This window comes from Balaenoptera acutorostrata, chromosome 4, assembly GCF_949987535.1.
Source record: "Balaenoptera acutorostrata chromosome 4, mBalAcu1.1, whole genome shotgun sequence".
Classification (NCBI taxonomy): domain Eukaryota; kingdom Metazoa; phylum Chordata; class Mammalia; order Artiodactyla; family Balaenopteridae; genus Balaenoptera; species Balaenoptera acutorostrata.
In genome coordinates, this window is record NC_080067.1 from 142465292 (window position 1) to 142493080 (window position 27789).

The 27789-nt window shown below is 41.2% G+C and overlaps 1 protein-coding gene across 3 annotated transcripts in view; it reads right to left on the reverse strand.

Moving 5' to 3' along the window:
* Positions 1 to 27789, reverse strand: part of SETD4 (SET domain containing 4) — a 430129-nt gene that overhangs the window by 74114 nt on the left and 328226 nt on the right. Inside the window, exon 17 of one of the 3 annotated variants that reach the window (XR_009008194.1) lies at positions 14951 to 15062. The exons of 1 other annotated variant lie outside the window; for it this stretch is intronic. The gene's annotated coding sequence lies outside the window, so the exon portion shown is untranslated. Of the gene's footprint in view, positions 1 to 14950; positions 15063 to 27789 lie in introns of those variants that run through there. One more of the 3 variants, XR_009008195.1, reaches the window with a different exon arrangement.

A 27789-nucleotide genomic window follows, 5' to 3' on the forward strand; every position in this document is an offset into this window, starting at 1 on the left:
TGACATTGTGTTTTTACTTTCTTTACTCAGCACTAAGTTTTTAAAGTCTATTCATTCTGATGTGTTTATGCCTAGTTTGGCATCTGCATAATATTCCTTGATTTATTTACACATTTTCCAAGTGACAAACACTTCAGATGTGTTCAACTCCAGCACAGACACTGCTGCAATGGATATTCTTTTGCATGTCCACTCATAGACCCTTAGGAGAATTTCTCTGATACGTATCACCAGGAGTGGAATTTCTGGAATAGATGAAACACACCTACTTAACCTAATGACTGACTACTGCTTTTAAAAGTGGCTTTATAAGTCTTCAGTATGAAAAATAGTTGAAGAGTTACAGTACAAACACACACACACACTCACACACACACACACACCATGCTTATGACAGATGCAGAGCTGTGTTGCTCAGATCCCTCTTCAAGGATGGAGGGAGTGTGGTCCACAGTCAGCCTCCAGCTGTCAGCTCCCACAGGGTCCATCTCCGTTGTGGAACACGTGGTCTCTAGCCTCTTGGGGTTGATTATATGACCAAGGCCACATATAGATAAAGACTTGGCTGCAGTTCTTACCTTCCCAGGCCAGCTATTTCAGCCAAATGTCAGCAACACTGAAGGGTAATTTCCACTCCAGAGGCCCTGGCTGATTGGCCAAGGCTTTGCCCTGCCTGCATCACATCTCAACTTCTTCTGCCCAGTACTGCATCCTCCCCACGCCTGTCTCAGGTGCTGATCCCTGATAAACTCTGTCTCACTCTCTGCTCCTGCAGTGCCAACATGCAACAGCACCACTCAACTGCCCAATCTTGCCAGTCGGCTGTGTCTCTCATTGTTCTTTTAACTTTCATTTCTCTGCTTCCTAATGAATTGAAATGTTTATTCATATACTTGTTAGCTGTTCAGTTCTCCCCTCCTCTGAACTGCTTTATTATATCCATTATTCTTGGTTCCTTGGACTTTTTCACGCTAACATGTAGGAATTCCTTGATTATCCTGCATAAGCCTTCCAGTTTTAGATGTCGCAAATATCTTCTTCTAACCTGCCATCTGACTAATAACGATGTCTCTATGAGATTCTACAATGAACTGGATTCTTAAGTTTGATGTAATAAAATCTACCAAGTTTTTACATTTGGTTGTGATGTTGAGGCCTGGTTTAAGAAGTCTTCTCCTACCCCTACGTCAGATAGTCTCCTGTATTTTCTTCTATTATTTTTATAGAATAGGTTGACGTTTAGGTTTCTAATTTATCTGGAGTCACCTTTATAAATGATATAAGGTTGGGATTCAGTTTTATTTTTATTCATCTAAAGAGGAAGTTTCTGTAGTAGCAAGAGAGGAAAAAGTAGTAATATAGCTTTAATTGGACAGGGAGGAATAACAAGTGGCATGGTGTATTATTTAGAGATATGGGCTTGACCATCAAAAGTAACCAAAAACAGAAGCAGTTAAAGGTAAAGCCCTCAGAGAAGGGGAGGGGAAGGACGGGGAGAGGGGCTTGGGGGACACACCAGGATCTATTGCTTGTCACATAAGTCCTTTTGTTCTCTTTTATTACTTCAGTAATTTTTAGAATTACTATTCAAGTTAAACGTGAACTTCAAGTTAAACTTGAACTTCAAGTTAAACTGAAAAAAGTCACACTTGTTATGAATCCTTCCCAAGCAGACTCTGATGTCTTGAGTCAGAGACCTATCCCAGCTCTCCTTACTCCCCATCAACTCATCACACTTCTTCATTTTGGAATGAGTTCCCAACAGGAACTCATCATCTAGGGTGATGTATCACCCTAGACACTCTGCATGACACCACCCACAGGGGTGGGACATCTGCCTACAGAGAGGGTGGGCACATGATTGTCCTGGACGTGGAGGAAGGGAAATGGCCTCACCGTGAGGTGAGGAAGCCACAGGGCCTGCGGAGATGCGGGTTTACAGAGGGCCTGTGAGTATATACTTTCTCAACAGAGAAAGGCATATCCTGAAGGTACACCACAGTAATTTATCTGTCTGTGAATATATGATACTCTTTCTTCCCCAAAAATGATTTTTAAAAAAGCACTTCATACTGTCTAGGAAGTCCAAATAATTTAGAGCCGCCGTACATGGTTGTGAATGTTCTATGTGTGAACGCCCTGAAAAAATGCTCTTAAAATATATATATATATATATATATTTAGTTGTTTCTATATGATACATCATGGTGCTTTGAAAAGAGCCCTGGACTGAGACTCAAGAAAGCTGAATTTTGGCCTGGCCACTGGCTATGTGATTTTGAGCCAGTCCTCCCCCTTCTGAAAGCTTCAATTTCCTCTAAGAGAAAATTGGTTACTAGATAGTTTCTAACACTCTTCTCAATTCTAACAGCCTATTATACAAATATCTGATTAAATTCCTAGAGAATCCCACAATATCAGAATATCTAAAAAACACATTTTGAACCCAGAAAGTGAATTTCACTGAAATTTACTACCAAGTGAAATTTTTTATTTATGAATTTGATTGTCCTTTTAAAATATGTCCTTTAAATGCCATTAACTGATAAACAGCAGAAATGGTTTCAAAATCTAATCCAACAAAGCTCCTGCGTGTTCTACTCAGAACAGATGAATCCTTAAATTTTTTAGGGTTATCAGATATGTATAATATTGCCAGTTCATTAGAGGGTTGTATTACTATACTTCATTCATCTATGGCTTAAAGTGTTGTTATCAACTCAAATATTTGACAGTCTTAAAGGTGAGAGCACCTCTGTGGGTTAACCTTCCCTCTTGTGTGCACACAACATTTCATGAGGCCAATATAAGAAATCTTGCTTATTTCTTACAGTGCAAGCCAGGTGTACCTTCCCCAATAGCTTCTAATCATTCATCAGACCCATCTGGAAAAATCCCACACCTTGACGACTGAACTTTCCATCTCTGGTTGAGGAAACTCAGGAGATGCAGTCTTTTCTTTCTCTAACACTGCAGTTTGTAGAAAAGAAGGATATGGCTTTTTCCACCCTGCCAGGCTCCCAGTTATGGGATGTGTCTGTTACTGCAGGGTACCTTTGAACAAACAACTGGCCATTTCCATGTATCCACATATTATTGCTTTGCTACAAGGAAAATATTTTAACACTGACCATTTAATATTGGAATACTGACCCTATCTTATTAAATGATCTACCAGTTGTTGGGCATTTCATTACTATAAACAACCTCAGAGTAATAAAACCAAAAGCCAACTCAAGCACAATCACAGGGAAAATGCTTTCAGTGGAAAAGGATGAGCATTTTGTCGGCATCATCGTGTATCACAAGATTTAGTTCTATAGCCAGAATGAAAAAATCGGGGAGGCGTACAGCAAGCTGCCCCTCTGGCCTGTCCCTGGAGCTGTGCTCCAAAGGGCACCAATCATCTTCAGCCAACAGATCCGATGGCTCCTTCTCAGCATGGTCCTGTCAATCCCAGCACAGCATTTAATGCTGCGAAGCACACCTTCCTTCTGAAATGGCAGCGTCTTCTGGCTTTGGGGATAACTCTCCCTGACCACTCTTTTTTCTACCCATAACCAAATGCTGCTGTTCACCAAGGCGCTTTCACCAACTTTTTCTTCAAAGCTTTTCCGGGGGAAAGTTCATCACCCATGTGATGATGGCTCTGACAGAACTCTCTACAAAGTTCCAACACAAAAATTTCACTTTCCAATTGTACGTTTTCCATCTTGCATTTTAAAATTTAAATCCATTTCTTCCCCACTGATTCCACCAAAAAGAAATCTGATCCCTTTTCCAAGTTCTCTCAGTTAATGTCACCATAATATACCCATTTATTTGGGTTTGAAATCTCACAACCATCTTTCACTCTCCTTTTTTTCCTGTATCTAATCAGTCACCAGCTCCTGTCAGTTTTACGTCCTAAAAAAGGTCAAATCTTCATTATTTGAGGTTGAATTAACCACGGTGAAGACTGAGCAGTGACCTGGTCCCCTTTACCTCTCCAGCTGAGTGAGAGCACTCATTGTTGGCTGACTGCTAAGCTGGGAAGAATGGACCCAAAATGCAGAAGAGCTGCCTTTGATGTCAGCAGGAAAGAGAGACCGAAACTCTATTTGGCCTACCTGGCTCAACCTCCTGCCTTCACCCCAGGACCTGACCAATCCCCAGAGCGGATACTCGGTAACCATCTGCCAACCACAAGCATGTCCTAGCTGTCTTCTGAGTCTTAGCCATAGTTGTTCCACCACTAGAAAGTCAAGAGTTGACAGTAGTTTCGACCTAATTGTAATTAGGAAGCAATATATTCTTCTTCACCACCAATCTCTCCCACTTAATGGAATCTGGACTCTGATTCCAGAATCATTCCTCTCCTTTATTACTACCATAGTCCGAACTCAAATCTCCAGTATCTCTCCTCTAAATGACTGCATAAATATCCTACTGGTCTTCCTTGCTTGGAGTCACTCTCCAATCCAATTCAGCCCCAACCTTGATTCCTTCTAATATACACCCTGGACCTTATCGCTTCTCTACTGAAAGCTTCAATGGTCAACAACAAAACATTGCTTAGATATCATTTACAATGCTAGTATTCCTGCTATAACAAGTTCTTGCTTATTCATAATCCATTTAGAGTAATACAAAAAAAAAAACTGGCAATAACCTAAGTGTCCACCAACAAGAGAATGTTAAATAAATTCTAGTACATTCAAGATATGGAACATTAGGCAGTCCTGAAAGTCCTTTGAAAGAATGAGATGGTGGCAAACAAAGATATCCACCATATATATGCCTTATTTTTATGTTTTATAGGCAAACAAAATTTGGGAGAACACATACCAAACAGGGAACCTATAGACACCACTGGGGAGTGAGATTGCAGGAGAAAGGGAGCTTTTATTCTTATTTTATAAGCTTCCATGTTATTGAAATGTGTTACAGCAAGCTGATATTATTTTTAAATACCCAAAGCTAATATAGGGTTTATAAATACATTTGTTATCTGAGGGCTTCACTTAGAAATTGTCCGCATTATATTTTGATTTGGGGTACATTAACATATCTATACATATAAACCTAAAATTTAACCATATAATGTCCTCACTAGACTGTGTTCTCATTGATCATTGAAGACAGAGTTTGATCCAATTCATCTTTGTATTTTCCCAGAATTCTTTGCATGATGCCTGGCATATATTAGGAGATAAACATATATATAATTTCACTACCAATTTCTCCCAGTTAATGGAACATGCTCTATATAAGCCATATATACAACTGTATTTTTGCATATTTGTATATGCAAATATATATGCAACCAAATGGGAGAATGATCGGCATTTTGTTAATTTGCTGACAAACCTGTCTTGCTCACTGCTATGAGATCTCCAAATCACCAAGTGCTCCAGGAAGGACAAGAGCCATTCGCTAGGGAATGAATCCTTATGTTTGGAATGATGGGCACAGGCTGGCGTTAACTCACAGGTGAGTCAGGGCCATTTGGGGATCAAGCACATGAGCAGGAAGCCTCTTTCTGTGAGACTGTCATTGAGGAACTCAACCCCAGATTGAGGGAGAGGCCCTCAGAATCTTTGGAAGGGAAGGAAACAAATTCCTAACCCCAAACCTACTGGACTGAAAAGGGAGTGGTCACTTTATACACACATGTATCCAAAATCCTGCCCATTGAGTAAAAAGCATTAGCTGGTGTTTAAATAAATATTTAAAATCTCATAGAGGCAAAAAGGATCACCATAGAAAGGAACAAAGAAAAGCAAGCTCAGCCTTTGCCCTATGGCAGTTGATTTCTCTCCCAAACCCCAGGTAGCTGAAAGGTGGAAAGTCTAGGAACAGAATCGAACATGTCTAATCTCTTTTATAACAATGTTCTTATTTTAGCCCATGTCATCAGGGGAAATGGCTGAAAATAGTGACAAATACAACATCAATAAACATAATAATAATTGATTTTCCAGAGATGAAATATTTGAAATTAGTGGACATTTCCCCCCAGAGTATTGGTTGATTAATTTAATGTTCATCTTAGTCTTTCAAAGATATCCTCTTACTGCTTATCTGCTCTGCCACGCTTTGTGATGGGTTTTGTGGTTAGGACTCCATGGTTAAAGTATATTGCACAGTTCTGCAGTTTTTTAAAATTTATTTTATTCAAGTATTGTTGATTTACAATGTTCTATTAATTTCTGCTGTACTGCAAAGTGATTCACACACACACACACACACACACACACATATATATATATAAACATTCGTTTTCATATTCTTTTCCATTATCATTTATCACAGGATAGTGCATATAGTCCTCTGTGCTATACAGTGGGACCTTGTTGTTTACCCATTCCATATATAATAGTTTGTACCTGCTAATCCCAAACTCCCAATACATCCCTCCCCCTTGGCAACCACATGTCTGTTCTCTATGTCTATAAGTCTGTTTCGTAGATAAATTCATTTGTGTCATATTTTAGATTCCACATATAAGTGATATCATATGGTATTCGTCTTTCTCTTTCTGATTTACTTAGTATGATAATCTCTAGGTCCATCCATGTTGCTGCAAATGGCATTATTTCATTCTTTTTTATGGCTGGGTAATATGTCATTATATATATGTACTACATCTTCTGTCAGTTCATCTGTCAGTGGGCATTTAGGTTGTTTCCATGTCTTGGCTATCGCAAATAGTGCTGCTATGAACACTGGGGTGCATGTATCTTTTTGAATTAGAGTTTTCTCCAGTTATGTGCCCAGGAGTGGGATTGCAGGATCATACGGCAACTCTGTTTTTAGTTTTTTTAGGAATCTCCATACTGTTTTCCATAGTGGCTGCACCAATTTACATTCCCATCAACTGTGTAGGATGGTTCTCTTTTCTCCACACCCTCTCCTGCTATTTGTAGACTTTTTAATAATGGCCATTCTGATCGGTGTGAGGTGGTACCTCATTGTAGTTTTGATCTGCATTTCTCTAATAATTATCAATGTTGAGCATCTTTTCATGTGCCTGTTTGGCCATCTGTACGTCTTCTCTGGAGAAATGTCTATTTAGGTCTTCTGCCCATTTTTAGATTGGGTTGTTTGGTGTTTGTTTTTTGTGTGTGTTTGTTTGTTATTGAGTTGTGTGAGCTGTTTGTATATTTTGGAAATTAAGCCCTTGTCAGTCACATCATTTGCAAATATTTTCTCCCAGTCTGCACGCTGTCTTTTTGTTTTGTTTATGGTTTCCTTTGCTGTACAAAGGCTTGTACATTTGATTAAGTCCCATTTGTTTATTTTTGCTTTTATATCTACTGCCTTGGGAGACTGACCTAAGAAAGCATTGGTATGATTTATGTTCACAGTCCTGAAGCTTTAAAGAGAATCCTGATTGTTTAAGGATGGCTGCAGCCAACAGCAACAACAACTACAACAACAAAGGAGGTTAGGACACATAAAGTGATTAAGCTTCCAGAGACTGGGATTTCAGGTTTTTCACATGAGATATAAATTTGGTGACTGTGCTACTCAACATTTTTGTAACTTAAGTATTCAAGAAACAGATTTTTGAGAGCTTCTATTTGTACTCCCCCAGAGCACCCAACTTTCACTGAATTAATTCAGAAATCTCAACACAGAGCAAAGATGAGATTCAAGTGACTATTTTCCTTCCTTCCTCTTTCTCTCCCTCTCCACTTTCCTTCTCTTCTTTCTTCCTTTCCTCCTTCCCTTCCTTCCTACATTTTCCCCTCCTTTCCTCCCTTTCCTTCCTTCTTTTCTTCCCCTTTGCTATTATCTGAATGTTTATATTCCCCCAAATTCATATGTTGAAATCCTAACCCCCAAAATGATGGTATTAGGAGGTGGAGAATTTGGGAGGTTATTGGGTCATGAGGGTGGAGCCCTCATGAATGGGATTAGTGCCCTTATAAAAGAACCCCAGAGAGATCCCTGCCCTTTCCACCATGTGTGGCTGCAGAGAAAAGAGAGCAGTCTAGGAAATGGGCCTCACCAGACACTGAGTCTGTTGGCACCTTTATTTTAGACTTCCCAGCCTCCAGAACTATGACAAATAAATCTTTGTTGTTTATAAGCCCCTCAGTTTAAAGCATTTTTGTTATAGCAGCCTGAATGGGTTAAAACACCCTTCCCCCTTCCTTCTTTCCTTTTCCTTCTCTAGCTCCCTCTTTTCCTCCTTCCTTTCTTCCTTCCCTCTATAACTCTAAAACAATGTTTTAAAATCACCTTAGACTATTTCAAGGTTTTATATTCATATTTATGCTGGGAGATAAGTGGAGTGAATATTATTGTTTCATTTACTGTGAATAAGTAAAGTGAAACACAGAGAGGTTCGGTGACTTTTCCAAGACACTATGGTGAATGGATAAACAATCCAGAGAAACAGGTTGACCTCTAGAGTTCCAGTTGAGCACTTTCCACGAGTTGTTAGCCCTTCCTGTCTGTCAGGGAGAATTCCAGTTGGTCTCACTGACAATAGCTCGTCTTATAACCTGTAAGCACAGACTGACTCCTGTACGGAGCCACCCATCTGGTGGGTGAGGCAGAAAATCTGTGTCCACCCTCACTTCTTGTCCCTTCCCAAATGTCACATCACTCAGAAATATGTACTTTATCATTCTAAACATGTAAAGATAAACTGGCTTCCCTGTTCTTAGGGGCTAGGAGTGGAAACTCCCCTTTTATCAGATCTCTTCACATCATCACCTGCACAGGTGAGTTTATACCAGTGCTTTGGAAACGTGAGCTATGGCTCCTGGCACTGGCTGCTTGCTCCCTTCCCTTCAGGCCACCATTAATATTTGTTGTAACTTGACTTCTCTTAACGCCATTGCTCTGCAGTGTGATTTATCCCGTCTAGAACCTGGGGGCACCCGGCCTATGATCTTCGTCCCCTACAAATCGATCAGAGCTGCCTCTCTTTCCCAATTGCGTACACTTTGACTCACCCTCATCTTTCCTTCTGCCCCATCCCATGGTCCCCACAATTGTACCCAGGAGACATAAGACACCTTCTGTGAAGACATATCTAGCCTCCTAACATCTCGCATTTATAATTTGGTTTTTCCCAGCACAATTACCCATCTATAGCCTTCATTAAGACAGTGTTATTCATCCCCAGTGCATTTACCAAAGGAGATGAATTGGGAGTTTTCATGAATGGAAATGAACTTCCCTTTCGACACTTTGAACAGAATGACTCTCCCTAAATAAGGGTCACAGTGAGATGGCAGCACTGTAAGTCACCGTCAGGTCAAGCTCCCTAGGTCAGGTCAGCATCAGGCATTAAAAAAAAAAAAAGTCTCTATTAAGTAAATGAAATCATTTCACAGAAGGGAGGAATCACTTGTAAGAATGCATTTTGTAAACTTCCTTTCATTAAGATGTCTTTCCAAAATGGTTCAGAAACAAAGAGAAGAAAACCTCTTCATTTCCTTTCCTAGGTTCTGCCTTTCAGAGCTGTTGAGGCTGAGCGATGCTGGGAATATGAGGAAGTCATACAAATGGGGGAGGGCAGAGCTGGGGGAATCTAGTTAGAGACACAACCTGTGTCAGAGTCATGGTCCAAGCATCGGCCCCATTTATAACCTGTTCTTTAACTTTGTTTATCTTTGTAGTCATTCACAGGAGCATCTTATTTTCTAGAAGTTGGGGCCCTATAATCATTACCTGTCTTTGGAGAAAATAAGATTATGAACATTTAGTTCCTCTTCTCAGAAAGTCGACACTGTAATAGGTCGCTCTTCCCTGACCCTCCACCTCCCACCCCGGTGGGGCTGCTGTATTTTCATGGTTTCCTCTTGGCCCTGGTGCTATAAGCACAACCAACAATGGTGAGATCTTTGATTCTTAACCTCAATCATAAACAGAAAGGGGAAAAGAGGACCCACTTTCTCATTTAGGATTTGTGATTGAGACCCTCAGCATTTCTAGGAATGAGCACAAGTTTCTGGAAGTGAATACATACGTTTGGCTATCTGGCTTTTATTAGTTTGCTACAGCTGCCATAACAACGCACCACACAGCCTGAGTGGTTAAAATAACAAAAATGTATTGTCTCACAGTTCTGTAGGCGAGAAGTCTAAAATCAAGGGGTCAGAAGGTGGGGTCCTTCCGAGGGCCTGGAGGGAAGGATCTGCTTCAGGTTTCTCCTCTTGGCTTGTAGATGGTCATCGTCTCCTATGTCTTCATAGCTATGTATCTTCCATCTGTCACTGTCTGTTGCTATGTCCAAATTTCCCCTTTTAATCAGGACACCAGTCATACTGGATTAGGGCCCACCCAAATGATGTCATTTTAACATTGATGACCTCTGTAAAGACTCAATCTCCAAACAATGTCACATTCTGAGGTCCTAAAGGTTAGGACTTAACATATGAATTTTAGGGTACTCAATTCAACCTCTAACATAGCTCAAATAAGTTGCCTCAGATTCCAAAGAGAAATTGGTTTTTGGTAAAAGGTGACCAGCAACCACACTGGATTTCTTGTCCCTCTCCTATATACAGCACAGTTTTCCACCCCAGCCCCATCTCTGCACCACAGAAGGTTTAGAGTTGCCAGCAGAAGTCCCCTCACTCAGTTGGAAGCTGTGCTCCAAGTTGACACCTTGAACCATAGGGACAAGCCTATGGGGACAGATGCTGGTTTCAGAAAAGGCTCCCTCATAACGGGCCCTGATCTTGGCACCTGTGAACGCCAACTGCCCACCTATCAACCTTAAGTCCTGGACCCAAATCCTTTATCAGCCCTTTTTATGGTTGAATTCAGATTCCATCCATCCATCCCTTCATCAGTTTATTCATTTGACAAAGAATTCCTCAGCATCTGCCATGTGCAGGCACTGTGGTAAAAGCTGGAAGCCTAAATGATGGAGACCCATCTCAAGGAGCCCATAGCAGGGTGTGGAAGTCAGAGACAGGAGGAAATCCAATACAAATGCAGTGGCAGAGGGGTCTTTGGGCACACAGAGCTGGGTCGTTCTAGTTAGACTAGGGAAGGTATAAGAAGACCCCTGGATTTACCAGGGAGTGATGAACTTGGCCAAGTTCTGATATGATGTCTCCTCCTGCAGGTGTGTCATGACAGGAAGCCAAGGAGAAAAGGAGTGAGTAGAAAGAGAGAGTGGTCACCAGAGATGGATATCATCAGGATGGCAATGAAGACCAAGACTGAACTAGTCGTGGGTCCAGCCTTTCATCTGGCTGGTGCCATCCTCCTCGCCTTTGCTCCTCTCTTTCTCCCCAGATGAAGGCTTCTTCTTCTGGCCTGCACACATTCACCATTCTTCCTCATCCTCTGCCCCAAACTGTGTCTCAAAGTCATGGTTTCCTATGGCTGCTATAACGGGTTACCACAAACTCAGTGACTTAAAACAACACAAATTTACTATCTTATAATTCTGGAAGCCAGAAGTCTGAAATGGGTCTCACCAGGCTAAAGTCATGTTGTCAACAGGGCTGCCTTCATTCTGGAGGCTCTAGGAGAGAATCTGTTTCCTTGCCTTCTCCAGCTCCAGTGACTGCCTGCAATCCTTGGCTTGTGGCCTCTTCTTCCATTTTTAAAGACAGCAGTACAGCATCTCCCAATCACTCTCTTTGACTCTGACCTCCTTCTTCCCATGTGATCACATTGGGCCCACTCAGATAATCCAGGATTATCTCCCCAGCTCATGATCAGCTGATTAGTAACCTTAATTCCAACTGTGATCCTCATTCCCTTTTGCCATGTAATATGACATAGTCACAGGTTCTGGGATTTGGATGTGGATATCTATGGCAGGGGGAGGGTATAATTCTGCCAACTATACCAAGCAAAGACAAATTCCTTCCTATGAGAAATTCCAATGACAGTTGTTACGAAAATAGGGTTTTCATTTCAGTAGGGACTGAAAAGTGTCCACTGGGTTTTTGAACAGAAAGAGGACCTGAATAAGGGCGATGTCAGAGCCCAGTGCAATAATATGTGAAGGAAGAGTCAAGAAATGAGAAAGTAAATACAGACAACACTGTAAGGATATCATCTGTTTGTAGGGCCAGTAAACAAGTCATTCATATTAGTGAGTAGAGCAAGCACCAGGGATGGGTTAACAATATCAGATTGAAAGTCTTAATTATAGACTTTGCATTCTCCAAATTCTAGGAATCAGATTCCATGTTCCATAGATCCTCATCCCAGTCCATTTGCCAATCAATTGTCGGGAGAGATCTGGCACAGGAAGCAGTAGAACAGTGATGCACTGCCCAGGTGTCCTTCTTAGCAAGTTTGCACAGTATCCTGGAATCCTTGCCAGGGAGTTTGATCTTGGGAGAGTACTCCCAAATCTTTAAACTCTCCCTTATCCAACCTTATATTCCAAGCTCCATGACCCAGAACCCTCAGAACCAGACCCATGTATATTCCACGGGTCTTGCTGGTCCATGCTGCCTAAGTCTTGCAGCTATTTTTCTCAGTTATCTGGTTTAGCACATCCTCAGCTGGGGTGTGCCAGGATGAAACCTATTTATAGACCTAGGGATCAGGAAGGAAGGGGGCTCAGGTTATCTTGCAGGGGTGAGGTCTCTGCACTGCCTCCAAGCATAAGGGAAGTGCTAGCTTTTCATAGGAGGGATAGGCTACTTCTGTAGACTAAGGGGGTGCAGGGGAATCTGGAGATTCAAGACTTTCGAGAGATCAAAAAGGTGCAAAATTTCAGAAGCCACTCACTCCCTGCACTTTCATGGACCTAAGAGTGCATACCCCCTTAAACTGCACCCTGGATGCTTCCTTTTCCTCTTCCTAGTCTCTGTCCTGCATCCAGATGTGAAGGTCTCACTCCTTCTCGACCAGGACCCTGACCTTGGCAGAGCAGACTGGCCTTGCTTAGAGTTTAACCTTCTTTAGCAAGGCCCCCAGGAGACTGTGCAAATTAGCTACTAGGATGGCACCTCAAAGCATGGAAAAAGTAATGACCAACTTACTGAGTTCAAATGCCAGAATTCGTGGGATCAAACGGCTCCTCTGGGTGAGCAGGCTGGAGAGGACAGATCATGGAAGACCAGGAAACCCACCAGAAAACCCATGTTCAATGGGAAAGCCTAGATGATAGGCCACTTACAAAACAACAGGATGGGCTGGTGATGGGTCACTAGCAGCACTTGGGAAGTTCAGAGGAGTTCCTCTTCTTTAGGCCAGGGTTGATGACAGGAGAGGCTGCTAGAGAAATAGTTTCACCAGACCCATGGGGATGATAAGACCCTAAACAGGAGAGAATAGGAAGCAGAGCATAACCATGTTTAACCATCAAAAGCCAGGTGGATGCAGGTATTGTAATGACTAGCAAGGCATCCCTAGGGCAAAAGAGATGAGCAGCTGGCAAGGGCGCTGCTCACCTTGTGCCTGTAAAAGAACCAAGGATGCATGACAAGGAGACTAAAGGGAGTTGCCCCCATTAAGGGTCATGGTCTTTTTCATAGTTTCCAGACCTGAGCCAGTTTTCAGACAATAACTCATTGATTAAAGAGGAGATGGAGCCCCCAGGACAGACCCTGTAACATATGGCAAATGAACATGGTAATGATGCCCCCAGTCTTGACCCAAAGGGACCTCAGCCATTTACTCAGGTAACTGTACACTGGGCAAGAGAAACACTCAAATATGTCTAGGAATATTGCACACAAGGTCTCAGCTTACACTGATAGCTGGAGAACTGAAGCATTATCATGGCTCTTCTGAAAATGCGAGCATATGGGGCCCAGGAATAATGGCATCTGACCAACATGCAACTGAGAGGGTATCCACCAGTTCTACAGACCCACCTGGCAATGATTTACCTCATCTTCAAAAGTACAATTGGGATAGACATATTGGTAGTCAGAGCAACCAACTTACATTGAGTTCTTGACCTATGGGATAAGAATGATCATAGTGGGGAAAGCCAAGTGGAAACTTCTGAAACTGCCACCTCCCACCCTGCCCAAATATAATATTAAATCAAAAAATATATATCACATACCAGGGGAGGAGAGTAGAAATTATTTTCACCCTCAATGATCTAAAGGATACAGGGGTAGTGGTCCCCTTCCTGTCTCCTCTTAATTCATCAGTCTGGCCCCTGAAGGAACCAGATAGATCCTGGAGGATGACAGCAGACTACTCAAACTCAAGTAAGCAGGAGCCCCAGGTGCTGCTGTCACACCAGACGTGGTGTCTTTGTTGGGGAGATTAACAGGTCTCAGGTACATGCTATGTAGCCATGGATTTGATGAAGTGAAGGTGTTCCTCTCTAACTCTATCAGAAAAGAAAATCAGAAACTGTTTGCATTCAAATTGAAAGAACAAAAATATGCCTTTACCGTTTTGCCCAAGGCCTACGTTAGCTCTTCTGCCCTCTGTCGTAATGCAGTCTGAAGAGATCTGGACATCTGGGCATCCCACAGAACATCACATCACAAGCATAATTCTAGCCTGGCCAGATGGACAAGAAGTACCTAGTACACTGGAGGCCTTAGTAAGACACATGTGCTCCAGGGGATGAGAGATAAACCCTATGAAGATTCAGGGCTTGCTATATCAGTAAAATTTTAGGGGTCTGGGACATCCCATCCAAAGTAAAGGACAAAAATATTGCATCTTGTTTCTCTCACTACAAAGAAGGAAGCCCAAATGTGACATCAAGGACAGACTTATGATAGTCTCCACTAGCAATGATCGCTCTGCCATGAGTAGAAGAAGTGATACCAACAATGCTAGGTTTTCTGTATACATAAATATTCATTGAGACTCTCAAAGGGTTATGGGCAACAAAAGTGAACAAAAAACCATAAAATTTGATTAAATTTACTTAGCGACTTAAAACAACAGCCATTTATTTAGCTCATGATTCCTTAGGTTAACAATTTAGGCTGGGCTCAGTTGGATGGCTCCTCTGATTTTGCCTGTGCTCATCATGCATGTGTGCTTAGCTGCCGAGACAGCCAGGGACTGGCTAGTTTCGGATGGTCTCTGCTGAAACATCCTACCTTGGTTCCATGTGGTTATTCATCCTCCAACAGACTACTCTGGTCTTATTCACAGGGAATCTGGACAAGGATCAAAGAAAGAACAGCCATGGATGAGCTCTTGTGCTAAGCTTAGAAATGTCACACCTCACTTCTGCTATGTTCTATTTGTTAAAGCAAGTCACAGGGCAGCCCAGATTCAAAGGTAAGGGAAACTGACTCTGACCCTACCCCTTGATGGGAGAGTTGCAAAGTCATATTACAGTGAACATGGATACAGGGAAAAGCAAAGGATGATGGCCCTTTTCTACCAGTCTGCTAGTTTCTGTATGAACTGACATTTGTTGAGGCTCCCATAGAAGAAAATCTCCTGAAAGAGTGAGGAAAGCAGGAGCCTAATCAAACTTCTAGGCCAGTCATTTCAATGCCTGAATCAGAAATTCCTAAACAAGTCTGATGTCCCTCTTTTAAAAACATAGCAGGAGCACAAAGCCCTGACCTTTGCTTCTCTTCTCTCTGAACTCATTCCACCCTCTGAAATGACTTCTCTGTGCCTCTTGTCCTCTTTAGAGTCAATTTAGAAATGACTCCTTCAGAACAGAGCAAATTTGTAAACACGCTAACAGAGGTGGACAATTTATTCAAGCAAAACAGGAATGAATTCCTGTCATCTACCTGGCACCCTCCTGCATGATTTTATCACAGCCTTTGTTTCAAAAGAGAAGAAAAACAAGTGGTCTGACACAGAAACTGCACTAAAATGCTAGTAAGTCTGCACTCCCAAGAAACAAAAAGAAAGGAGAAAATCCTAAAAATGTTGAGGTAGGGAGCCAAATGTACCATATGTTCTTGGGAATCTGATCTTGACCATGAATCTCACAGATGGCTGTCAGAGTGAGCTAGGTGGTGAGGGAAATGAAGTGATAAGAAGGGTTTCATCAGAGAATAGCCATGTACGACCTCTCCCTTTTCTCCTTTGAAAAGGGGCATTTGATGAAACAAAGCACAATTTCCTAAATCCCAAACCTATTTTTATTTCTATTTGCAAAATTATTTTCTCTGCTCTTTAACATTTCCTGGTTCTCTTTTTTCTCCCCCTTTTTTCTTTTCTCTCCTCCGTTAAGGAGCAGGGGATTTCAAGCTTTGCTTCCTTGTCAAGTCGAAAGGCCAAAGAATCAGAAGTTGTGGGCCTTTTGGTTTCTCTCTATTTCAGGATATGATGAGGTCACATAGATTTGCAAGGTAGAGAGGTGCTCTATTATCTAATCATGGCTCCAAGAACAGGAATTTGGAAGGAAAAAAGGAAGTAATTAGGCTTCTCCCTCTTAAAATGCCTTTAAAATGTGGATTTAAGAAAACATGTACTCCAGAGTCAAACAGAATGAGGAGAAAGAGCTTCTTAGATTTCAAAACACAGTGGGCTTGGAGCTTGAAGAGAATTTAAAGGGACTAGAGCTATAAACAAGTCTGATCCCCTAAATTAACCAGATCCCAGCCTGAGCTCAAGAAGACATTGCCCACAAGAGCCACCATGCGAAGGACAATTTTTGAATGCAATCAATAAGATGCTCTAAATTGAACTTGCCTTTATGAGCTTTTGTATTCAAACAGACCAAAAGAAAAAAAAAAAAAAAGGGAGGCAGTTTAGCATGGTATTAAGTGCTTAGACCCATACCAGATTGCCTGGGTTTGGGTCCCCGCTTTACCAGTGTCATGAGTTGAATTGTGCCCACTCCCTGCCTCCCAAAATTCCTAGGTTGCAGTCCTAAGCCCCCAGCACCTCAGAATGTCACCTAATTTGGAGATCGGGTCTTTACAGAGGTAAACAAGTTAAAATGAGGTTGCTAGGGTGGACCTCAACACAATATGACTAGTATCAAGGAGAAATGTGGACACACAGACATACATACAGGGAAAACGCCTGGTGAAGATGAAGGCAGAGATCTGGGTGATGATTCTACAAGCCCAGGAACACCAAAGATGGCCAGCAAACCACCAGGCACTCAGAGAGAGGCCTGGATCAGACTCTCCCTCACAGCCTCAGAAGGAACCAACTGACTTGATCTTGAAATTCTGGCCTCCAGAGTTGTGAGACAATCCACTTCTGTTGTTTCAGCCGCTCAGCTGTGGTTCTTTGTCACAGTAGCCCTATATACAAATGAATACACCCAGTTTTCATGTATCTGTTGATACCGAGCAGGACCCTGTGGGGCTCCTGGGCACAAAAGCCTTTCTGTGTCCACCATTTCTTGATTACAGGAAATAGGCTTCATTCAGCCTCCATGACCTTCCCTGAGTTCCAACCGGCAGGTTCAAGCAGTTGCTAATCAGGGAAGGGAGGGGATGTGAGACAAGGGAGGAACAGTTCAAAGAAACAAAATATAGTGCAGCCTTAGGGCTGAGTCCTGGTTCCCCATCATGGGATACACACAATTATCTTTGAGTCGTTTTGCAGATACTGAAACCCCCATCAGGTGGGAAAAGTTAATGGTATGCTGCCCACAAGCACGTAGACCCCAGACCGGCTGGAACCAGACGGTTGATGGTGCTGACTCCCAATTACCTCACCACCAACCAATGAGAAGAATATCAATGAGCTGATCACGCCCTCTTTGCACAATTACTATAATACTCCTCACGACTCCCTCCAGGTCGGGAAACACAGTTTTGAGGGCGTAAGCCCGCTGCGGCCCCCTTTGCCTGACGAAGCAATAAAGCTATTCTTTTCTACTTCACCCAAAACTCTGTCTCTGAGATTTATTTAGGTGTCAGGGTACAGAAGCGGGATTCGGCTTCACTGTGACTCTGGGCACAGCTCCAGGCACATGTGGATAATAGTAACAGGGTCCAATGCAGATGTTGTTAGAAGGATTAAATGAATTAGTATGTGCAAGTGCTTCAAATAGAAGTTGACACAAAGGAAGCTATATATGCGTATTTGTTAAAGAGATTAAAAAAAAAATCCACATCTACGCCAGTCATTTTAGGAATTATTAGTTAATTTGTCTCACTTTGCAGCCAGGTGGTATTAGAGGGGTTTTTTAAAAAATCCTTTAGAAAATCTAAAGGCCATTACTTATTCCAAGTACGGCCAACAAACTGTTATAATTAGAGCTATGTTGTTTTCTTCATTTTTCTTTCAATAGTGTGATCTGGCACTACCGAGGGCCGTTAGGTTTCTAATAAATTATTAATCTGGGAGTTAATAATTCATGTTAAATGGTGCTATAAGCCACTTTCTCTGGCAAATGTGAGCAAAGGTCATAACTTTTTAACAGCAAAGGTGAAACCTTTTCTAAGTTTCTTTTTCCATGCTCTATCATGGAAATATTAAGATATGGAAGGCAAATTTTAACCAGAGCTGAGAAAGCAAGATAATTCCAAGGGTAAAAGGTCTAGACCTTCAGTTGTATTTTGTGGACCAGTACTATCTCCATAGCCCCGAAGGAAGGAGAGAAAAGCTCCAGAGAACTCAGAGGTATGCCAGCCCCATGAGAGCCTTCCCAGGAAGGACACGGCAACTCAGGTTTGTGGATCTTTGACAAGACGACATATAATAATTATATGTTGATTCGTTGTTGATAAAAAATTTTTTTCAGAAAATAACAAGGCATTTGAGATAGTAACTCACCAGTGAGATTTTTTTATAACAAATAATAATTCTTCTAAATTACAAGGCACGGCTTTAAGTATAGCAAGCACAGAACCCTAAGCAAATCCCGCTCACCATTGACAGCTTTGATTTTAATTAATGTATTTAAGCTCTGCCTTTTTTTTTTCCAGAAAGAGTTTGAGGTTATTCCTGATTGCAGACCACAGAAGGCAAGAAATTAAAGGCTCCTTACCTCAATAAATTTGCATTTACTGTCCAACTCATTGATTCATCCTTGGGTCTAGGAAGCAATCACTGGTGACCCAGATGTTCTGAGTGTTTTCTACCTTTTTTAGCCCCGGTAATTACTTGTAAACTTCATGTCAAGCCACAGACTGGTGTAATGAAATAACATTTGCCCATTTGGAGAATAAAATTCTTCTTAGTAGCTTTTCTTCAGTTTTGATTTAAAAATGTCAAATATGGAAAGAATGATGTCTGAAGACTCAGGATAAAGCTTAAATGGAAACCACTAGTTTAAAGAGTTTCAGGGCTAAAAGTCAAGTCTTCTAGCTCTTGTTTTTCTAAAGAAAATTTGAATAGCATATGCTTTTCATTGCGCTCCTTCGCAGTCATTTACATATTCGGGAAATGTATATTTGGCAACAGGTCCTATTTTTAGGAGTCCTTGAAACTTGCCCTTTGAAAATGTTTTCATTTCTGGCACATATGTGTGTTTTCAGCAGAATAAAAATACAAAGCAAAAAAGAAAAATATGTACAGAAAGGAATGATTTTTCCAGCCCCATGGAGCATAATAAGAAAGCAATCATTCAGTGGTGACTTTAAAAATGGATTCATGCCTGGATTTTCCAAGTATTTCCTTCTAAATGACCATTTCTCTACAGAACTGAACTAATGTAAAGAGACAGGTTGTTCCAGTGCCAGAACTGAACAAGCAAAAAGGATGGAGGTTGTATTTTTATGGGAGGAACTTGACCAAATAATACCCTCTCTGTTTCCCCACAGCCCCTTGGGTTGATGCAGAAGAAGGTGCCGTATGCCCATCGTGTGGCTTGGAGCACGTTTTCCTGGCCTGACTCTTGATCACCACCAGACTGTTATTTGCAGTCAGTAACAAAGATTCATCCTTGTGTCCATCAAGCAACAAGGAGAAGCTTTGTCACTTAGTGTAATTAATAGCTACACTTCACATGGGAAGATGGAAGAAGAATGCCCTTCTCACGTAGATTTGTGTGGATTCAGAACAGGCTTCGTGGAACCTTGCTGCCTTTTGACCATTGAAAAGGCCAGAACTCCAACAGAGGTAGTAAGATGGTCAGCCAAGGGTTCCTTTCTGTGGTTTGCTTCTGTTTTCAAGAGCAATAAAGTAAGGCTAACCTTTTAGTGCTTAAAACTGTTCAGTCTTATTTAAAACATGCCTTGTGGAAACTAAACGGGCACACACCTAAATGCAACCTTGGACTAGTTGCTGTATTGAAGGAAAAAAAACATTATAAAGGATATATTATTTGGATAAAATTGGAATATGGATGGCATATTAAATAAATGTATGATATTGATGTTAAATTTACTGAAGTTGATAAGTGGTCTGTGGTTATGGAAGAGAATAACTATCCTTGTTCTTAAGAAATATACACTGAAGTATTTAAGGATGACAAGTCACGATATACGTAACTTACTTACAAATGTTCAGAAAAAATACTTTGTGTGTCTGCGTATATGTATACGTATAGAAAGAGAGTACAAATGAGAAAGCAAATGGAGTAAAATGTCCACAACAGGTGAATCTAGGTAAAGAATATTTGTTGTTCTTTGAAAATATTCTTGTCGCAGTTTTCCTGGAAGTTTGAAATTATTTCCAAACAGAAACTTTAAATGTATATATATAAATATATGTATATCTTATGGTTTGAAATTATGTTTTGAAGAAGATTTGGAGAATGGAGAGACAAAAGCAAAGAAGAATTAAAAAATTAATTTCCTAGAAAATACTTCTCTGCAAGATGGGAAGATGACAGCTTCTTTCCATCTTCAGAGACGCATCAACACCTTAAATGTGCTTCTGCCCACCAGGCCTCATTCTATTCTCTCCAGTCCTCCTCATCAGTTAATAGCCTTCAAAAGCATTAGGGTTGGTGCAAAAGTGTCTACAAATAAAAAGTATCAGAATGAGCATCTTGGTGCAAATGGTGCACAGCATCATCTTGGCACTGAAGACTTTCCTTCCACTGCTGAAATATCCACTGAATCAGGCAAATGCGGTTCATTGAAGTTCAGGGTTGTAAAGCTTTTAACACCTTTGAAATAGATGGCTATGTTCCAGATGAAGGTACTAAACAATGTTTTATAATGATAATAATAATAATTATAATTAGTATCATCCTATTCTAAGCTTTTTAAATGTATTAACTCATTTATTCCTCATAATCCTATAGGAGACGTATTATACTTATTTCCAATTTACAAGTGAAGAAACAAAAGCCCAGAGAGACCACATAACTTGCCCAGGGTAACACAGCTGGTAAATTGCCAAATTTGAACCCTAGTGGTATGACTCCATAGCCTACATTCGTAATGACGACACTAGACTTCTCAGCTACCCTCTCCTAGCACTCAGACATCAGTCTTCACCTGCTACCCAGTTGAAACAGTTCTAATTATCCTAATCGATTGGTTAGGATGTCACTATGATGTCGCACTGTCTTTGTTCAAAATCCCATCCCTCCCTATAGGGGAGGGTGGGGGGGAGACACAAGAGGGAGGAGATATGGGGATATACGTATATGTATAGATGATTCACTTTGTTATAAAGCAGAAATTAACACACCATTGTAAAGCAATTATACTCCAATAACGATGTTCAGTAAATAAATAAATAATAAAATCCCATCACCTGAGTTTCACAAAGCAAACCTCTACTGAAAAGCCAAATTTCCTCTATGGCCGCAATTAAGTTTCTAAGGCCAAGCTCATTGTGTGTTGAGATCACCACTTCCAAATAAACTAGAAAGATTAAATAACTAATTGCTTCTCCATGAACTCTTCAATAATTTTCTCATAACCCAAAATGATCTCTCCCCTCGAAACCCGTTGTGAATCATTAGGTGGCATCCAGTTCCATAACAAGAGGTAATGCACCAGTTCCATGTGCATAATCCCTGAGTGACTTAATCTAAGGTTTGTTTTGTTAGTTTGGTTAGTACTTCACATGGGTTTGCATCAAGAAACCTATTTTCCCCTCTCAAGAAGCATGAGATCCATGGTAGCCTTTCTTTTCTCCTTTAATTTTATTTTTTTTTGAAGTATAGTTGATTTACGTTTCAGGTGTACAGCAAAGTGATTCAGTTAGAGATAGATGATGCTAGACAGATAGATAGATAGGTAGATAGATAAATATATACATATATATTCTTTTTCAGATTCTTTTCCATTATAGGTTATTACAAGATATTGAATATAGTTCCCTATGCTATACAGTAGGTCCTTGTTGTTTGTCTATCTTATATATAGTAGAGTGTATCTGCTAAGCCCAAATTCTCAATTCATCCTTCCCCTCTGCTTTCCCCTTTGGTAACCATATGTTTGTTTTCTATGTCTGTGAGTCTATTTCTGTTTTATAAATAAGTTCATCTGTATCTTATTTTAGATTCCACATATAAGTGATATCATATGACATTTGTCTTTCTCTGTCTGACTTACTTCACTCAGTATGACAATCTCTAGGTCCATCCATGTTGCTGCAAATAGCATTATTTCATTCTTTTTTATGCCTGAGTAATATTCCATTATATACATACCACATCTTCTTTATCCATCCATCTGTCAATGGACATTTAGAGTGCTTCCATAATGGTAGTCCTTCTTGAAATAAACAACCACTTACTTCAGGTAATAGTATTGATAGTACTTGCCATAGTAGTAGTACTAGTCATGGCAGTGGTGACATTTCACTGAGAATGAGGCACAGTTCTGTACTTTGCCACATCCTTATGATGTAAGTACTATAAGTTTCCCATTTTAAAGATGAGGAAGTTGAGGCACAGAACAAGGAGGGCATCCTGGCCATTGGAAAGTCAGATTTGGTAACCACCTTGTATTGGTCAGACAGTCTAACCACTATGGCAAACAATCCTAAATCTCAGCAGCTTAATCTAATAAAGGTTTATGTCCCACTCGTCTGATCACAGTCTGATCAGGCAGTTAGCAGCAGCCTTGCACAAGGTGACTCAGAGACCCTGGCCCCTTTCTCCTAGCGATTCCACCATCCTCTGGTCCTTGGAGTCCTCCTTGGACCACGTCTAGCCGGTGGAGAATGAGGAGGCATGGAATGTGGTCTCCTGTGTGACCAGGAGAAAAATGAGCCCCTTGGTGAACACTTGGCATGTTGTCGGAAAGATCACAGAAGCCTGGGTTAGATTGGAGCAAAGAAGAGAGAAGAATTTTGGTCCCTCTCCACCTATCCAGCATGGCATGCTTCACTTCCTCCTTCACCTTGCCCCACACAGAGAACCTACAACCACACACATCTTCTGGGGTCAGGAAATCACATTGTGATTCCTTGTGCTTTCAAGAGCAATCAATCCTGAGTCTTCTGGGCCAGGGTCTCCCTCAACAACTAAACAAAAGAAGCAGTGTCCGGTGATGGCCAGAGGCTCGAGAACTTTCTCTGACTCACCTGAACTTTGGCCTGAAATAAGCAAAGCCCTAGGATACTGACACGGCCTTGACCTGGGCACAGCATTGTTTCTGAGTGCTTAGACTGGGCTCTCACTCTGGTCCCCACCACACCTTCTTTGTTATGTCACAAAACTTTCATGAATTTATGTCAGGCAAATCGGGGCTTAGCTGACTACAGTCACAGGCATCCAGGAAGAGCAGTGGTAAGAAGACAGAGGTGCTTGTCCATGGTTGACAAGCCCCCTCCTCGCTATTCAGTGATGTCCTATTTATTCTGAATATTTTATTTCATCTGTCAGTCTCTTTAGATATCCCTTTTTAATTATGTATAGTAGGGATATTTCTTATCAAACATCAGATTCTAGACATTCATAACTTTCATGGGCCCAGAAGATAAAACTTAATGTTGCCTCAAAAATATCTCTCAAAGATCTTGACTTTGCCAAATTTTATTGTTTCAGAGATCATGTATACAGTAATGCCACTACTCAAAGACATCTTTAATGTAGCATCATAAATCCAATGTCTCTTTAGAACATGTGAGTCAGCATAATTTTTTCCTAACAAGTTGGTATCTCAATGTCTTTATCCTCTGCTGGTATCAAAACTCCAGGGAAAATACAGTGTTTAAGAAACACTACAGGGCTTCCCTGGTGGCGCAGTGGTTGAGAATCTGCCTGCTAATGCAGGGGACACGGGTTCGAGCCCTGGTCTGGGAAGATCCCACATGCCACGGAGCGGCTGGGCCCGTGTGCCACAACTGCTGAGCCTGAGCGTCTGGAGCCTGTGCCCCGCAACGGGAGGGGCCGCGATAGTGAAAGGCCCGCGCACCGCGATGAAGAGCGGTCCCCGTACCGCGATGAAGAGTGGCCCCCACTTGCCGCAACTGGAGAAAGCCCTCGCACGAACTGAAGACCTAACACAGCCAAAAATAAAAAATAAATAAAAATGAAGTAGCTATAAGTACCCTAACCCTAATGCATACCCTAACCCTAACCCCTACCCTAACCCTAACACGTACCCTAAAAAAAAAAAAAAAAGAAACACTACAGTGTTCACTGAAAATATATAGCACAAAAATTTTCAAGACAAAATACAGAAATAATCATTCTTCCCTCCTCTTTCTTCCTACCCTTTACCCTTTCTTCTTCTAAGAGCTTTCAAATAAAAATTCAGAGAGGAGGAAACTTCCCAAATAAAACAAAACAAGCAAAGCCAATTAGACATAGTATCTAATTCTGTATATCAGTATAAAACAATGTTTCTGCATTAAAAACATTTTAGAAATTATGAAAAGTTGTAAAAATGAAATTAAAACCACTCATAATTCCATTAACCAGAAATGATCTTTTTTCTAAATTGGAATTAAATAGTATAAACAGTATATTCTACCTTTTTCCCTTTAGATAGTGTAAGCATATTCCCATTGATTTAGTGTACTTTGAAAACACGACTTTTCACAGTTACATGTCTGTTATGTGGTTGATAATAACGTTGGCTTATTGCTGGAAATATAAGTCTTCATAATGTATTGTTATTATAAATAACACTATGATGAACATCTTAAGGTACCACTTGGTTGTTGATAATCCTTTACAACAACATGAACCATGGGCCTCTTCTCAGCTACTATGTGGATATGGATTGCTGATTTTCTGACTTGGACTGCTGAGAAAATGTTCCTGAGTGGCTAAGACACTTTTCTAAGGAAAATATTACAAAGCTTATTTTCAGTTATCCATGATAATGGAGGAAAGGGAGATGAAAACCCCAATTTCATGGACTTTCTGTTGGTCCTGAAAATGCATGAGAACGGATCCAGAGAATTCCTAGACACTATGGGTGGCATTGAGGGACTATTTTTATAATAACTAATTTGGTTCACTTTCTTTTGTGACAGTCGGAAACTTGGCCAATGAATCCTTTTGCCCCCTCTCTCCTCATTTGAGAGATTAGTCAATGTCATAGTCTACATAAAGAGAGATTATTTTTCTTTATACAAGTCACAAACATGGGAGGGGGAAATACACGAGAGATAGAAATGCAATTAATTTTGTCCGGGCCCTGAAAGTCGTTCATGAAATTGCCAAGCTGAGGGAAAAGACAAAGAGACTGTCGGGTGAGAAACCAAAATTGAGAGCCAGGAGACTTAGATGGTGGGGTAAGGGGAGGCAAGGGGGCGGGGGGTGGCACTGGCAGCCAGTGGGTCAACAGAACCTGAGCCAGAGGTCAATGGCCTATGGGGGTCAATGGGGGAGGGGGGGTTCTCTTTTTGTCCACAGTTCAGTGAACTTGCTGATTAGAAGAACAACTTAAGACTTTCATAAGCGCTGTGACCAAATCCCTACAGAAAAGTGTCTACGACAGCCCGAGCAAAGCCTGCAATGAATTGTTGGATGTAATTAAAGGTTCATGTCCCATACTGGTGGCAGAGAGTGAAGCAAGTTGACTTACAGAAACTAAGTCTTTTCCAACCCACAAGTCTCAGAACTCGCTCAGATTTGGGAAAATTCCATGAGCAAAAGGCAGACACACATTTACCACGACTCCCTCCATCTTGTGAAAAATCGCATTTTCCTGAGAACCCAATGTGCTTCTCCAGATGACACGTGTCCTCCCAACCAGAATCTAGAGAAAACTCTGGGAGGAGAAGGGCAGAGAGGCTTTAAAAACGCCTAGACACACGCTGAGTCACCAAGGGCTCTTCCAATGTCAGTGAGGGCCACCCCTGGGCAGAAGAAGACTCCCTTTCAGGCTGCAGCCCTGGAGACGACAGGGGTTGGGGGTGTGAAGAGGAAGAAGGGGCCGGGGAGCTCAGAGGCTCAAGTAGCAGCATGCTCTTGGCAGGGGCGGCTGCTAATTTTCTTTGGCTGGCTCTGACTACCTGTCTGAAAGCGCTGCAATGCAGGAAGGAAATTTTTCAAAAGATTAAACTATTATTGTTTCCTGTGTGGCTCTCTTCACTGGTGTATGAAAAAAAGCTTTAAGGGCACTTGAAAAGAGATTTGTCTGAATAGCACGGCTGTTGTGATTCATCTCCCCCTCCAGTGGGGATTTGGCCAATTTCCTCAGGAAAGTGGTTGATTAGGACCCATGGATTTATCCATGGCCTAAATATAAGATGTCATAAAGGTGATTAATGGTGAGCTCCCCATCAGAGGGAGTTAAGAGTTTATAAAAGCTATTTTTAACGGTCTGAAAGGGGAAAAAAACCCTCATTTGTCACGTTGCCAACGTGTTTCAAGAGTTAAAAACTTCTTTGTGGCCCCGGATAATTCATGCTACCAACTGTTAAAGGTCGTTGTATTTTATGATTTTACAAGTTTGTTTGAAAAATTCATTCAGCATGTTTTGCTGTTTATAGAAAAGCACATGAGGAAAGGAAAATAAAATGTATTTCCCCCCCTGACTAGTGACCGCTGCTCCCGTAACACTTAAGTACAATAAAGTTGTTTGTTTTTTCCACCCTGCCTTGCTGTTTATGTCCCACCATACATATAGCAATTGATGGAGGATATTCTGAGACAGTTTTCAGAGCCCAAGTGAAACTAGCCTGGGGTTCCCAAGTCAGGGGAAATCAGAGTTGTTCAGAAATCAGATGATGGCACTGATGGCCACTGGCAGTGTCTAGCGTGGCTCAGTGATGTCACATTAACCAGAGATGCTCCAAAATGTGAATTCACTGTCCTGGCAGTTCCGCAAGGCAAGGTCCCTTCTCCAGTCACAAAGCAACCAGCTTTATTTAAAGGAACATAGATGATCCGCCTTCCTATAAAGCAGCTACCAAATTCTCTGAAACTGGCAATCAACCACTAGCCAAATCATGCAGTAAAGCACTAAAAAATATTTACTGAAAATAAAAGGTTGCCAATGTTGGCTACATATTTGGGCCTTTTATGGAAACATGAAGTCATGGGTGCATTTGCTAATGTGTATAGGGCGGGTGGGATAAGGGGAGTGGAGTGTAATTGTTGAAATACAATCAATTGCTATGAACTATTTTAGTGCTTTCTGGGATCCTTGCATCATTTTGTAAGTTGACCATAATCCACATGGGAAACCTGATGTAGTACAAGGTGTTCTTTAATTCCTTAATTTGTTTAGCAAACATCTAATGTGGCAGGAACACCGACTGCTACTCAGTGCTAGAGAGGAAAATATGACTAAGAGCTCAATGAGCTCCTGAGTGAGCCTGGCAGATAAAGAAGCTTCTTATAAGAGTGAGATAAGTGATTTGATAATGTATATACAGACTCTCAGTCTGAGTCAGGGAGAGGTGAAAGTTTTTCTCCCAGAGTGCTAGAAGTAGAGATAATAATAGCTATCACAGCTAACTAGAAGCTTCTGTTGAAGGGCACAACCCAGAAGTTGAAGGAATGGCTCTCTTTGGGTCCTGTTGTCCTGAACTTACTCTGGTTACCACACCCAACTGCAGTGAAGACACAATATTATAAGCAATTAGATGTAAATTATAAGCAGTTTTTAAAAATTGAAGTCTAGTTGATTTACAATTTAT